Raw genomic sequence first — 16,963 nt, forward strand, 5'->3', positions numbered from 1 at the left:
TAATTCAGACCCTTATTATCTCTTGGTCATCTTGCCTAAAATTTAATGCGCCTCAGTTTATCAGCCAAGCTGATTGCTCTCAAATTCAAATATGACCATGCTATCACCTACTCACACTATTTTACCAGCTCCCCGTTGCTTGCATAAGAAAGTCCTTGGCTTGTCATATGAGACCCTTTGTGGTCTAGTACTTACTTACTTGCATCCCCTGGCTCACCTACCATTGTCCCTTCTAAACAGCTTGTTCTCCACCTTATCAAACTACCTGCTGTTCCCTGTCCCTAAAACAGGCCAGGCTGTTTCACACCTCAGGGTCTTCGCGTGTGCTGCTCCATATTCTCAGATCCCCATTCTATTCTCTGCATGTCCTTCATCCAATAATATTTACTTATTCCTGGAGGCAGGAATCCAGGCACAGGCATTACCTCTTACCTGAGGCTCTTCTGGCAGCTCAGGCTGATTTTAGAACCCCTCTTCTCTCTCTCCATGGTATACCCTACTCCTTCATTACAGCACACGTCACACTGGGTGAACTGTGGACTTAGATGTCTGTTTCCCCCCTCTGGGCCATTTTATCCAGTCCTGAGTCCCCAGCACTGTGGTAGATGTTTAATAATTACATTGCATTTAATATAAGAAGAACATAAACACATTATAAAAATCTGTGCCAAACAGGGATAAAGCCTGGAACTCTCAAGATGTCATAACCTGAGCATCCCTCTGAATGGAAACTTCCAAGAGCAAAATGGAGCCATATCCTGGAGAGAAGTTTCACTGAGGCCCAGGTGACTTGGCCCGTTGTGTGCAACCACTTGCAGGGTCAGATTATAAAGGTGGAAATACTTATTCTCTCAGGTATATGTGGTTTGTTTTATTCTGATTGTACTCTGATTGGGCTCAGCATGACCCCTAAGTATTTCAGTTTGGTACATACGGGAGTATTGAAGTTATCTTGCAGGTAACCCAAGATGTCTGCTCAGTATCTTTCATCCGGCCAAACTGGTGTCCCCATTGAGCCCTCTCTCCCACCTCTGCCACCAAACACTCTTCCCATCCTTGGATGTGAAAGTGCACCAGAATGTCAGGACAGATGTCCTACCAGACAGGGCTCTGAGACATCCTGCTATTCTACGGAGCCAAAGGGCTCCCTGCATTGCCTCAAGTGCTTTAACATGAACCCAGAAAGACAAGTGGAGGGCAAACACACCACAAATGTGCACCTGTAAAGATAACCCTGTAATAACAGCCGCCCATGAGCTAGGTGGGAGCAGTGACAGATGGCTACATCTGTCTCATTTTCTAACCCCTGAGGTTGTACCTCTCTGCTTTCTTTCCATCTCTTTTCCTGGAACATGGTTTTGGCAGGCAGTGGGTCCCTTGGAATCAACAGTATCCTTCAAAGTCATTCCAGGATGGTCTGCAATCGAAGCCAACCCACATGCTACCAAGAATCAGAAACCCAGAGTTAAAAGCATGAGTCATGCCCCAAACATGTCAGTGACCTTGTCAGGACATTCCTACATTTTAACAAAGCACATTGGTTGATCAATGTCCCTTTTTTTTAAAGTAGTTGGGCTCAGATGAAAGTCAAGAGATATGTAGGCAATGTTATTTGCTGGTTGCCAGCCAGGTGCCTGGGTGCAGACGGGCCCCGCTGTCCTAAATCCCGCTTCCATGCTGGCTCCTACCTGCCCACCACTAGGGCACCACCTGTGGTCAGTCAGTTTCCTCATTTAGAAAAGAGTCTGGAACTTTGGATAAACATTGACTAAAGCTGGTCTTCCTGATGGGTGTTCCCCAGAACAGACCACCACTGTCCTGGCAGTTATTAACATGTGTAAACATTTTATAGTGATTTTTAAAAAATGTAAAACAGAATGTTTTCAAAATCACTCAAACTTATTTTTGAATTCTATTTTGATAACATCCTCTGTAAACTTCCTGAGTCCAGTAATTGAAAGACTATAGCATTTTAAAGTTTTATACAAGTAAAATATTTAATATATTTCTCAGCATTTAATTTTCCTTATTATAGTTAATAGGATAAAGGAAATGTACCCAATTTCGCCAACTGAGGTTGATGCCCCCAAATCTCCTTCAGGTGACCCTAGTGTTCCATACAAATATTATCACTTTCTGTGAGTACCAAGAGATGAACAAATTTGGGAGGTAATATGCTAAGAAAACCGGGCTTAATCTGTTAGACGTTTATTGAGCACTTACTAAATATTGTTCGAGGCCTCCTAGGAGGATAAGGGTGTCATCCCTGCCCTCACAGACCTTTCCATCTAATGAGAGAGATAACTAACTCTAATGCCTAGCAGGATACAAGGGGTGGGGATGCACTTACAGAGAACGGAGCATATGCAGAGAACTTAATAGTCTTACTTCGCTTAGTCCCCACCACTGCCCTCAGATGTGGATATTATCACCTTCCCAAATTAGGGAAATCGAGGTCCTGCGAGATTAAGTGACTTGCCCAAGTTCCCACAGAGTAAATCATCGATTCTACGTGAGCCCAGGTCTGTCTGACTCCACATAGCCCATGTTTTTTCTCTTAACTGAGCCGTGTTTCTTCTCAATAAAAGCAGTAAGATGCTGGGGTGACTAAGCAAGAAGAAGCTCATTCCAGTGGGGTTGCCGCTGTAGGTATCAGAGAGGGAAGAGGTGGCATTTGAGCTGAGACTCGAAGGAGTATGAGTTCAGTAGGGAATTCATGGAGAAGAAAATGTCAGACTAAGGAAACTGAAGGGGTGTGAGGTTATGAGCTAGCAGTTGGTGTGGTGTGGCTCTGGAGTGAAGGGAACCTGGAGGGATGGAGTGAGACACGGGGAACATGGAGGGTGGATGAGCAAAATTACCCTGCCGGCAAAGGCACAATGTGGCAGCTCTGGCATTTTCTACACAGCAACCAGGCAAAGCATGTCCATCCTCCATACCTCCTTCACTCTTGATTTAACACTACTAGTTCCCTCCTTCCTCTTTGCAAAATGTTCACCTCTTGTCCTTTCTCCCTATCCCAAGCGGACTTAATGAATGTTTGAAAATCATGTCTTCCCAAAACAATTCAGTTGAGCTTGCACAGCATTTTTGTCTCCAAGCTACTCACAACATTTATCTCTAACCAGCTACAGCAGCTACTTCCAGACTCCTGGAATAGCAGCTTGGGACACTGTAACCTTTGTGACTTTGCATGAGACATACATGGAGCCCAGATGACTTGTAAAATCCACCCAAGAGATAAGAACAGGAGTTACTTTGCTGGTTTCTGTGCGAATTCTACGTCATTATTTGTACCACTTAGTCCTTAGGAGAAACATAGTGGTGCAGATACATGGAAGAGACCATTTGCCTGTCCCACCTCCCAAAGAATGGATCAGGGGCAATGGTCCACACTTACTGTAGCCTAAATTATCCATCAGCATAATACAATGGTGATCTGGAAAAGAGGGGTTTTTTGGTGTGGTAGGAATGGAATAAGACTGTGTAGAGTTATGGTGTGAACAGGAAGAACAGGATTAGATGAAATATATATAGAAAACTGATTGGAATGAGATAAGACAGGATCTAAAAAAAAACATGAGGGAGACGGTAGGTTTGGGGGGTTTATTTTTTTCAACACTGGAGAGATGTGATCATGTTTCAATACTGATGGCAAAAGCAACAAGAAGGAAGATGCTGAAGCTACAGGAGCAAGGCTAATTGAGAGAGGGATGTCCCTGAGGAGGGGGTGGAGCCCAGTGGAGGGCATGTGCTCACCTAGGAGAAGAGAAGTCCAATTCATATTGAAATGAATGAAGGGTGTTAGAATGAATGAAGGCAAGTGTTAGAAAGAGGGGACCGTTGAGATAATTTCCATCTATCTTTTGTTTCCCCAGGTGCCAGCAGGAGCATGGGGAAACTGAGGAAGCCTTGAGGCAAATACTGTGAAAACTGGGAGAAAAGTAACTGAGGACCACCAAAGGGCTGTTGCCCTCAGCTCAGGTTAGGACCATGATCAAGGATGGGTAGTAGTTGCAATCCAAGCATTGCACAATTTTCTGCAACAATACTAAGCAGGCTGGGGCAGGAGCAGGGAAACTAAATGGACAGATAAACCAAGCTTGGCCTTTTGGTGGGTGAATGGGGCAGAAGTTAGACAGCAAAGGTGTTGAGGGTATTGGCAAAAGAATTGTTGAAATGTATTCATTCATTCAACAGATATTTACTGAGTGACCAATAGGTGTTAAGCATTATTCTAGGCATTAGAGACACACTGGCAAACCAGACAAGGGTTGTTGGTGGTGTTATGCTGTGGAGACAAACAAAAAACAAATAGGCAAACAAGAAAACCATAACTGCTGATGGTGGAAGGAGCTCGAATGAAATGCCGTGCTGAGGAGGAGCCTGCATACTGGTGGGTTGTCCGGAAAGAGCTCTCCGAGGAGGTTGAAGTGATGACCCGTGAGGTCTAGGCAGGGTGGGGACCAAGGGAAGACTCCAGAGGCTGGAGGATAAGAAGACTGAAAGTCTTGAAGGGGTCAAAGAGGATGGGACTGCTGGAAGACTGGAGAGCTGAGGTCGGAGCAGGGTATATATTACATGGTTTCAGAGACTGAGCAGTTCCTAACCAATAGCTTGAAAGGATGACATCGGGGCTCAGTAAGATTTTTCTACTTTTCTCAGAATTGCAACTTAGGTCCAAAGCTGACTACAAAAGTACTAAGAGCCCCACATTTTAAGTTCAGAGAAACTTCCAGTTATTGGGAAGCTACCTCCCCTTCAGGTTTGCTGGGAGGTATCCCTGCAAAGAGAAGAAACAAAGCACAGAGAGGCTGATGGCCTGGACATGAGCCAGCAGTCAAGTAGGAAAGGTCTGTCTTCTTTTCACCCTCACACCAAAGCCCCACTTGTCCCTGCCCAATAGAGGGCAGAGAAGACACAGGTGCTATAGACTGAATGCTTGTGTCTCCCACAAGACACATATGTTCAAACCCTACCCCCATTGTGATGGTATTAGGAGATGGGGCCTTGGGAGAAAATTAGGATTAGATGAGGTCATGAGGGTGGAGCCCTCATAAAGGGGATTGGTGCCCTTATAAGAGTCACGAGAGAGTTTGCTTCCCCTCTGCTCTCCACCATGTAAGGATACAATAAAGATGTCTGCAATCGGAAACCGGAAGAGGGTTCTCACCAGAACCTGATAGCTAACTCCCTGGTCTCAGACTTCCAGCCTCCAGACTGTGAGAAATAAATTTCTGTTGTTTATAAGCCCAACCTATGGTACTTTGTTAGGACAGCCTGAATGGACTAAGACACTGGGATTAGAGTCACAGGCTGGCCTGCACTAGGTAAGAAGGAGGCCTTTAAACCATAGACAAAGATTAGAAAGGACAGGACTGGAATAAGCCTACTCTAAGACCAGAGAGTGAGCACACAGTTACGAGGGTCATGCTGAGGAAGTCTGCTCTTCAGTAATAACACTTTTGGGAGAAGAACTTGCGTTTTATGTCCATACCCTGAGTTGAGACTTGTTTTCTGGCCTTAAGACAAGGCGACCGAGGAAGGGCTTGTTTATTCATTCATTCAACACACATTTATTTAGCACATATGATGTGCTGAACTCAGCTCTCGGTGCCAAGGAGACAGAGGTGAACAAGACGGGTGAATGCCTTCCTACACACGTGGACATTATAACTGGGGTTGCAAAGTGTGCACGGCTTCAGGTCGAGAGTGATATTGGGGACCGGGAGAGGAAGGGACTATTCTATACAATGATCACGTGGTTCTCTGGGGCGAGGACACTCAAGCAGGGAGCAGAACAGAGTGAGGAGCGAGCATGGGGACGTCCTCCGGGGAGTTCTCCAGGCAGAGGCTGTGAGGCGAGATGAGCTTCGCAGGGTTGGAGGATTCCAGTATGACAGGAGCAGCCCAGCAAGGGGGACATGGTGGGGGATGAGGCAGGGAGATGTGTGCATGCCTACCCCAGAGGGCTTTGGATTTCAGTCTAGTGTGATGAAAGCCCCGAGAGGGTTCTGAGGAGGAACATGACATGGCGGGATACATCTTGGGGAGACTCCTCTGGTGACTGAGTGGGAAATTGACTACAGGGGCAAGAGGAGAAACAGGAAGCCAATTTATGAGGCTGTAGCACCTCAAGTAAAAGACAGTGGTAGCCTGGACTAGGTGGAAGCAGTAGAGGCAGAAAGCAGTCAGCTTTGGGATATATTTGGATAGTAGGTCCTACCAGGTTCCTGGTCTGTTAAGGAAGAAAAGGAGTTAAGAGCCTAGGATGAAGGGTGGATTCTACATACCTGAGATGAAAAGCTTGACAGTGAGCCCAGGGGTTCCCTGACAATGACCAGGAGGTACTGTGGAGGAGGAAAGATCTGCAAGTGACTTTGGGAGCCAGGAAGACCCCAACCCAAATGAGAGTGTCTACTTGAGAGGAAAGGTTTCAGTGAGAGCCAGAAAATGGATGCCGCCCCTGTGACTAGGTTAAGGGTGTGTGGGAAGTGGTTTGCAATTAGGTAGAGGTTCCGAAGAGAACAGTGGGAAAGGTTAGGAGGGAAACAATGACATCTGGTCCAGGGAGAAGGAGGCACAAAGATACAGGAGGCTGGGACTTTGGACAGGTGGGGAACTGGAGGAGCATTTTTCAGCCTGGATGAAAAATGTGGATGAGTCATGAGCAAGATAACCGGCCTAGAAATTTCCAAAGAACTGGACCTGGAAGTCTCAGACAGATTGAGGTCTCTGATGGATTGAAGGACTTGGACTTCTCTGGAACAAGCCAGCTGCTCCTGGAAATCCTAGACCAGGTGGGCTGGCAACAGCATTGTTTGGTTCCCAGGAGCCTCACTGAGTGCTGGAAATAGCATTAGCTTCAGATGGATGGCAGGTCTTTCTGGATGGAATCCTTCACAGCTTGTCTTAACTGTGAGTCCAAGGGAATGCGTGGGAAATGGTGTCATGGATTTTAAAATAACTCTAGGTGAGATGACTGTACTTTCTGTTTCCCTTGACTCAACTCCTACTCACTTCTCAATCCACAGAAATCTGATTTTCACCCATTTCATTTCACCAAAACAGCTCTGGCCAAGTTCACTAGTGGCCTCCATGTTGCTTGATCCAGTGGGCATTTTGCAGTCTTCATCCTTCCTGACATCTCAGTCCTATTGACCACACCCTTCTTCGAGAAACACTTCCTTCCTTTAGATTTCCACAGTGACACCGCCCTCTCGTGATCGCACTCCTACTCCTCTGACCACTCATTTGCTCTGTCTCTAAAATCCTCATTTACTTAGCCTTTAAAATGTTGGGGGTCCTTAATCCTTGAATGTAGGCCCTCTCCCTTTCTTACTTTATCTATTCTCTCCAGGCCACCTTGTTCAGATGCCTAATATAATGGAGACAAGTTAAAAATGCTATAGGAGTGTTCAGAGGTGTGCATGACTAAGGCATAACCAAGGTTGCTTGACTTGGGTCATTGCTACCCAAATGATAAGTGTAACCTTGGGTGGATAACAAAGCCCAAGGAAAGTTTATGTAGAGGCAGAAAAGAGAATCCCAGCTGGAACTCTGGGAAAAACTATTCATTGGGTTGGAAGATGAATAAGCACCAATAAATAAAAGTAAGTGCTGTTATCATGTGTCACAATTACCATTATTCTATAAGTTAAGTGCTTGTCCATACATTTCAAGACCTGTATTCATTACCTATGCATTAACTTTTTATTAGCATTTCCTACATTCCACCCATTGCCTTTGTCCAAAATACTCATGCCTACCTTCCATTCAGCATACCACCATGCTTTGGTTCATCAATTCAATCCACCATCAGTCATTTTTATTGACTGCCTTTAGGATGTATGGTGATGTTTAAAGCACTGTAATCGATCTCTATCCTCAGAGATTCTGATGGAGTACTGCAATAATCCTACTACTTATTGTTGTCAGCTTTTCCATCAGCATCAATGAGAAAAGACACAAAGGAGCCATATGTTTATCAATTATTTTATCAAGGGAACAAGTATAGTAACATCACTTGCAAATGATCAACAATCATAACTGCACGAAACTAAAAAGGGTATGTTCTACTTATTAAAAATCCACAATATAGCCAACTCTCATGTATAAACAAGGCAGTTATCTACAATGTATCTCATGGCAATCCTGCTGTTAAGCTTATTGATCTGCTCTAATGAATTACCTGCGTTGTTGACATCTGCACTCTTCAAAGTTAACCACATGTTTCCTTGATAACCATTCTCTCTATTTCCATTTATTTGCAGACTGTCTGCAGTGACAATCCAGCATAAAGGGGATAACACTCACTTTGGGACCAGAAGGCTCAGGTCCAAGCTTTGACTTGTAATTCATTCAATCATGCACAAAATCTCATTTTCCTCATCTCTGTATCTGTGTGAATAATCCTATACCTCTTCCTCACCTCCCCCCAAAAGGCAGGTGGTGAGAGTATTACTATTAGGAAAAGCTTTGGAAACCCAAACACAGCCATTACACTTGCTCGCTGGAAAATTTAAGACTCATCTGTTCTCAATAGCTTTATGGCGTGGACTGCAGGAAACTGCCTCATCAAACAACAATCAATTCATTACGCATATATTTGCAGAATATTAGACATACCTAGTTTCAGGTCTAAACTTGAAGATGTTTTCTACCTAATTAGATGCTCAGAATTGCCCTGGGAGATAAGGAGGGAAGGGCCTATTTTTCCCATCTTGCAAATGAGAAAAAAGGAGGCTCAAGGTTTAGCCAACTGACCAAGAGCACACAACAAGAACATGGCCAAACTAGGACTTAATCTTTCAAATTTTCTAATTCCTAGTTGCACACTCTTCTTTAACAAAAAGGAATAAAGCAGTGGATAAATCCCTTCTCAGGGCAAGGCATGATAATTTAATAGCCAGAGAAAGTTAATGTACCTCCAAAAAGATTCATTTCTCCCCTACTTATACTGAAGAGTCAGGTTTATTCAAAATCCTCACAAATTGATTTATAACAATCAGGAGAAGGCTCATTAAACTTTCTTTACACAACAAAAATAATAATACTTAGCGTTCACGTATAACTTCATACTCTGTAGATATTGACAATAAGCAACTAAGAATGTATTATAATAGATTATATGCATTAATGTATTATAATAGATGGCTATTATAATTATTTCACAACACGAAACACCTAGACAGGCTTCCTTTTTATTGGATAGAGATGTTTTAAAGATCAGTCTAACAATACCACTTTAAATGTGCAGCGCTCCGAGCCTTATTCTGGTGGAACGCGTTCTTAAAATCTTGCACATTTAATTTACAGTGAGCTTCCGTAAATTGTTCTCCTTAGCCGTCTCACGTGATGGAGGTCGGCACACACGCTGAAGCTTAGCTGTAGACAGACACTATACCTTGCGTTCTAGTCCTTTCCAGCATTCGACACAGAAGATTCCAAACTCTGACTAAACGTGGACAATCTCTTGGACCCAGTGAACTGAAAAGCTATCGACCCTGGTTTAAATCCTCAAGTTTTCAGGGAGAGAGAGTGATTCCAAAGCAGCTACTGTAGGAGTTTATCTGCATGGGTAAGATATTACATAGCCTGACACTACTGTGATGCTTGGAAGGTGAAGGATGGGTTTGAGACAAGAGGATTTTGTATGCGCAAAGGGGTATAGACCAAAGGAGACTTATGTGCAAGCTCTTCATACTTGACTTGCCAGATCCTGGCTGGGCTGCCCTAGTTGGTTTTTATGAGTGTTCAGTTCATTAATAAATGAAATGCAAGATCCAAGCCCACCTTTTTAATTACAAAGTGCTTCTCCCTGCCGACAATCAGACTTCTACTCATTTCAGGGCTGAAAAAAAAAAATGTCATCATCATAATTCCTAGTAGCTTGCTTCTGTTTCCGCTTCAATAGATACCCTGTAAATGGGAAGTCACATAACAGCTTTGCATCCCGTCAAGTTGCCTCCACACGAAAACAGCTGCAATGCTTATCTAATTAAACCCCAACGCCAAACTGTGAGCTTCTGCATCAATCATTAATATTGTATTTTGGATCACTTTAAATTCTGACTGGGAGAACGCGGCTCCCCACACACTGGTCTCTGAAGGAGATTTTTCAAATAATCTTTAAGCGGCGTTGAAAAAATAAAACCAGCCACCTGCTGTTTGATGAGAGCTCCACTACCCTGCTGCACCCTGATTAGCTGTTAATACTAACTGAGAGATGAATATGGCTTATTCCAAAATGTGAAATATTTTTTTATTATTATTATGAAAAGGAAAATGCTGTTCTTCTTGCCTCAAAAATGTGGCTCCTTGCCCAAATTTTAAACAGCACCAACAGAATAGTGGTTTCTGGGTCTCTCTTCTATAGTCTGCAGAGCCATTATACTGAATCACTTCTTTTCTCTGGGGGGCCATCCGCAAGTTAGTGAGCTGTGATCTCTACGTGGGATTTGCACATGCATACCCTACATCTGGAACATGGAAATGCTCTTCACAGAGATCTGATGGCCCAGAAACATTTATGTAAATTTCTGTCCTGCTAAGGCACACGTTGATGAACTTGGGTTCAAGCTCATAAACCAAGAGGAACAGTTTCCTACATCGCCATTCTAATAGACTAAAGCCAACAGGCCAAGCCAAATAGGACAATTTAGACAAAGAGAGACTGGCAAAAACCAAATGAATGTCTGCTTCCTTCTAGCATTCTAGGAAAAATACCAAGCAGCTGTGCCGAAGCATACTGCTCTTCTTTGTTAGGAAAAATACTTTGACCTACTCGAAATCAGGGGACGCAGTCACCTGGTTTAGTAAATATATATGCAAGACAGGCTTCCTCATGAGGAGCAACTGACTGCAGAAACACAACACACACCTAGCTCAGCATAAATACAGCTTAAAAATTATAGGGCAGTAGGATGAAGTGTGGGAACCATGAGGTTCTCATTCCCAAAAGCCGAGAACGACTGGACCTTTGCCAGGGTACTGCCTAGCAGTCGACCACATCTGCTACAGAGTGATGGGGAGTCTCAGGGAATACAAATAAGGGAAAGAGTATGATTCAAGAATAGCAAAAATAGAAGGGAAAGACAGAGGTCTTAGGGTGGCTTACTGCAGAGAAGAGAAGGCTAAAAGATTTAGGAACAGTTTGAAAGCCCATATGAAAGACCTTCATGACGGGAGTAATCAGAGGTATCTCCCAAGTCTGTTGAAGATTTGGGTGCAGGGGTTAGGACTGTCAATTTAACTAAGCTGAAACTACATCTCCCAGAATTCATTTGCTTGTGTGTGTGTGTGTGTGTGTGTGTGTGTGTGTGTGTGTGTGTGTTTGAGACTCCTGGAGGAGGGAAAGAGACATTTTGCTGGAGATTAGGAAGATGGAAGTGAAGTAGCAGCCATGCTACTGTGCAGGATTTGAAGGTCAGAGCAGGGCCGGAAGGCAGCTCTGTCGCAGCCCCTGACATTGCCGTTGACCTGCCTGCTTACCTTGCTGGCCTGAAGCAACTCTAGCTCCTGCTAAACCCGCTCCTTCAACTTCTGTGACTCTGAGGCCAGGAGAGTGTCTAGGTCACTGACAAAGGGTGCCTGCTGCTCCTGGCAGACACCGCCACCACCAAAGTGGGGGCTTAGAAGGCTGTCAGAGGCCACAGATCCCAGCCAGGACCCGTGGCTCCCAGCTGGTCCTTCTTTCCCCACTTCCCAACCGTCTCCCTCCCAGCCCCTAATCTCACCTACCCTCCTACGAGTGGCATCACCTTGGCCACGCTCAGAAAGAAGAGTACTTTTCTTTGGCCCGTAATGGTTTAACTACAACATCTTAGATAACTTACCGTGCAGCTCTGTAGGGATTGGGGTGGGGTTGGGAATCCGTCTACAATACTTTGTGAGTCATAAACAGTCTGATCCAGAGACCTCATGTTTGCTTCCTGTAAGAATATACATAATTGTCTCAGACCAACCTATTAAGTTGTAAAGCAGGGTGAAATCTCACACGCATCTCAGTTTCAGACCTAACACTGTTTACACAGATCCGCATCATGTCCACATCCTGAACCCATTCTTTGATAATGAGACAAATCAGCAGAGCAATCCCCCCTTCCATGATTCCTCTATTTCCTAAGCAAGGCAAAACAAGAATGTGCCAGATTCTCTGCTTCTACTAGAATGAACCCTCAGAGGTGACTGGGAAATGGAAGACTCCATCAGTTATACTTTTTCTCCTCCGTGCCATTTCTACAATCCACACGAGGAAAGAATTCTGTGTCCTTCTTCCAGAAGACTCTTCTTCAGTAACATCACTCCAGAGTAACATCACTCCTCACTAAGTGTTCTGCATCAATGCAGATTCTGAATCCAGCTTCATCACCTGTCAGCTCAGGGACCTTGAGCAACTCATTTCTGAGCCCCAGTTTCCTCACATGAAAATATGAGAGAATGTTACTTGCTCTGCCCACCTTACAGGGTGGGAGCATCAAAGGAAATGGAGTCTGTGCCCATGGTTCGTAAATGTAAAGGGCTCTAGGGCCCAGCTCACTCCGGTTACTGAAAAAGATCTTGATTTAGTGAAGCAATAAATTGGGAGTCTCTACCTGATTATCATGGTATCCCCAGGGCCTGCATACCAAGGGTGAGCCTCTCAGCTGTGACAGACCCTTCTGCATCCCCATTTCAACAGTCCATTTATTTCCCTGCCTTGTACTCTAGTTTTTTCCCACTGTAGGATAGAACCTAACCTTCAATCTCAACTAGTATGACTAGGGCCTAACCCTACTAGTTTTCCTTCAGTCTTTCTCTAGAGGACTGGATTCTGCTCCCAATATCCCCTACCTACTGGATGAGGTCTTTTCTAGGAGATGACAAATTATCCAAAATCATAATATCACACACCCACCCTTCATTTTGCTGTCTGGCCTATCTCCTTTACGGTCGGGTGCCCTGCTGCTGAACTGGAACCCCACCGTCTCTTCTGATACCAAAAGTTGATAATTGCTTGTGATTTAGAAAGTTGTACTTGACTCCCAGTTGAGCACTGCGTCTTGGAGCACCCAACTGTCCTTCATGGGCCAGCATTAGAGGTAATGTCCTTTCTCACTTTCCATCCATGCATCAATTACTCTAATGGCCTTGTTCTTTTCCTGTCCCGCTATCCTCAGCTTTTAGTGGACAGGGTATATAATTCCTTACCCCTGGACTGGCCATGTAACTTACTTTGGCCAATGGTTGTTAGCCAGTGTAGCACAGAGTCCTGAAAAGCACTTGCACGTTGGTGTTCGCTTGCTCTTGGGCACAACCATGACCGTGCGAACACAACCAGGCCAGCCTGCTGGAGGGCGAGAGGCATATGGACCAGGGCTAAGTTGCTCCAGTGATCAGCCAAGGCTGTCCTAGAACAACTAACAGCCAGTCAACCTCCAAATATACAAGCTCACCCAAAAACAGTAGCATAGGTAATAAACGCTTTATTTTAAGCCATAAAGTTTGGAGCTGCTGGATAGGTAGCACTACTGTGGCAATAAATAACTGATTCAGAAGTTGGTACACAGAGTGAGGTGTTGCTATAACAAAAACCTAAGTATGTGGCATTGGCTTTGTGACCAGGTGGTAGGTTTAGCCTAGAAAAATGGAAATGAAACTCTTGTAGGAACCTGGGAAAAATGGCAAGAAAACTGTTATAAAAGGATGGAAAATTGGTGACTCATGCTATCATAGTGGCAAACTGTAAAACGGAAGATAGAAAATGTTCCTGATGAGAAACTCTGGACTTTGGCAATGAAATTTCAAGGCAGAATATTGAAAGCGTCAGCTGGCTCTAGCTAGCTGGGTATAACAAAGTATTACAAGAAAAAGATGAACTCAGAAAATAACCAGACAACTTGTAAGTTGAATTCAGAATATAGAGATGCCATTCTCTGCTAATTTGGAAACTAAAACTGTTTTTCATCTCCAGCCTTTTAAGCCAATAAAATATTCTCAAGTTAAGACATGGCCATGGGTACAGACCAAATTATGGGTGTACCCATGAGACCCTTTGTTAAGACTTCTTGGAGCATTAAGGAGATGCCTTGTAGACCCACTAAGTTCAACAAAAGGGCTTTCAAGATTCTTAAGGACATCATCCCACAGCAATATAAAAAGCAGAAAACATCAGGGATTAAAGAGACAGAGAAGCATGTTTCTAAAGACTGTGGGCTTTGGTTTTTGACACATGGAGTACCTGAACTAAAAGGAACCAAGAGTGTTTAAAATGAAAAAAAAAAAATTAAAAAGGCTTCTGCATACCCAACTTTCTACAAGAAGCAGGCTGAGAACATTGTTCAAAGGGTATCTCTTCCAGGGACTTCCCTGGCGGTCCAGTGGCTAAGACTCCATGCTCCCAATGCAGGGGGCCCAGGTTCAATCCCTGGTCAGGGAACTAGATCCCACATGCTGCAACTAAGAGTTCGCATGCCACAACTAAAGATCCCACATGCTGTAACTAAGACCCCACGCAGCCAAATAAATAAATAAATATTTTTTTTAAAAAGGGTACATCTTCCACTCCCTCTTCAGCAGTGATCAAGGAGTAAAACTAAGGACATCTCAGAGGACAGAGATAAGCGTAGTAGAGAACAATGGATTGGGGAACCACCCATAAAAAGCAGAATCTAGGTCTAATCAAGGAACACTCCCCATTCCCGAGGCACATTTGGCCTTGCGACTTGTTTTGGCCAACGGGTATTAGCAGGTATATTGCAAGTAAAGTCCTGAAAAGCACTCACGCTTTGGTGCTTGCTCACGCTTGCCCTCTGCCATCCTCATGAGAAGAGGCCTGGGCCAGTCTGATGGAAGGTAAGAGATGTAGGAGCAGACTGGAGCCACCCCAGTCATCCCAGCTGAACTCATTCCAGATCAGCTGACAGCTGGGCAACCACCCCAGACGCGTGAGCAGTAAATTCTAACTATGTTAAGCCTTGAGTTTTGGAGCCGTTTGTTGTGCAGCACCGTTCCCAAACAACCGATACACCACTCCTCCTGGTCCCACTTGCCTTCCTCACAGCCACAGTCTCAGTGTGCCTCTTACCTGTGGTCACTCTCTTTATAATTTATTTTCATCAGAACCCTCACTTCTATCCTTAGTAATTTTGTTATAGATTTATGCATGCTTGATACAGAGTCCCACCTGAGCTACCTTCCTATCAATAGAGATGTTTTCTATAATCAAGGTACACCCCTCCCCACAGACTCTGTCTCGGCCACCACGTTCCAACCACGTGTCCATTCTTAGGTAACTGAAGACCTTGAGCATGTTGGTGAGACAATCTGTGTCTCATTTTCCTCATCTTTACAATGAGAATATTGGAGGATACTTAGACACAATTTACACTTATTTAGGAGTCCCTTCGTATCATGTTAAATGTGTTTTTATATGTCATTCATTGTCCTAAAACAGGACGTGGTGGATGTTGTTATTTCTATCTCACAGACGAGCAACTATGGGGTACAAAACTTTTCCAAAACTCCCAAAGTCATTGCACAAGTGAGCAGCCGAATTAAAGTTGTCTTCGCCTCGCCAAAAGAAAAGAAAGAGAAAACCAGAAGTAGAACCAATAACAACAACGCCCCCCTCCACAAAAATAGAAAGAACTGCTAAGTGCTTCCATAGGAAGAAGCCCAAGCTTAATTTATTCTTCTCAGAATTAAGAATGATTTGTAATATTTGGCAGTAAGGACTATAATATGTTTGACGTTTAATAGACTTGGGAGATGTAATTAGGAACAGCCTTGCTTGGAAGTGACTGTTTTCTGTGAATCAGGAATTTTGCCTCTGGGCACTTTTTCTCCACTACTCATAACTAAACTCTGAAGTTGGCAAACAATTCCTTTACAAGTACTGCTCTTTTCCTTGCTGGTTAATTCAACACAAGCATTTATCGATTAGTGTCCACATGCCAGGCACTGTGCACTCACTTTGCCAGGCATGCAGTTTAGAGCCAGACAGTCTGGTATCTGAGCTTTGAAGGCCAAGAATCAAACACTTATGTCTGGCATTTTCTAATTAAGTAAACCACTTCTATGTAATGAGTGCAGGGTCTCAAAATACAATGCAACTGGTGACAAGCTGAGTGGCCTCACAGAGAAGTTGGCGTGAGAGTCCCCTGAGACCAGATTAGTAGTAGAGGAGATGATTCCCAAGTCTAATTTTTTCCCTCCTGTGAGGCTGGGTGCCGAGCACGATGCCTGGCCCACAGCTGGCTCTTGTTTCTCCCGCTTGCTATGCCTTGGAGTCTCCTAGGGAACTCTTTAAAAACAGAGGTGCCCAACAACCCTCTCCTCCCAGGAGATGCTCATCCAGTGGATGCGGGGGTGGGAGGAACCGGTCTGTAGTCTTTCAAGCCCTGCAGGTGATTCTTTACACAGTCAGGGATGAGAACCACTCAGTGTGAGCTCTATACACACTTTCAATGTATGAAAAATGGATGAGTAAATATTATTAAAGTAAATGGGTACCATACTTTTTAAAGCCATTTGGTACACTGCTGAGTACAAATTCTAAAGGCAAGAGAGGAAGAGGAGAAAGTGTAGGATCAGTATTATATGTAGCATTATATGTAGGGGCAAAAACATATATTATAAAAGAGCAAAAATCTTACTAGAAGAGGGAAGTAACATGGAGTTTCTTAGGTTGAAAATGAGGACCCTTTTAACAGCAAAACATTTCTTAGGTAAGATAGTATTTATATTTTTATAACCTTTTTATTGAGAAAATACAGTTTTTTAAAAAGCCTCTATAAATTTGTCAATGTTTTCAGAAGACTGAATTTTATTAATTTTAAGTGTCTACTTTCATTTGAAAAATACTCATCCATACATACCCAAGACATTTTTTATTCAGCTTACAGACAATGTTTAGTGGGTATGTGGACTCAGTAAGTAAATCACTGACCCAGTGGAATTCATGGTCCACAAATCAGGAACC

Source organism: Eubalaena glacialis, chromosome 16 (genome assembly GCF_028564815.1).
Source record: "Eubalaena glacialis isolate mEubGla1 chromosome 16, mEubGla1.1.hap2.+ XY, whole genome shotgun sequence".
Taxonomy (NCBI): Eukaryota; Metazoa; Chordata; class Mammalia; order Artiodactyla; family Balaenidae; genus Eubalaena; species Eubalaena glacialis.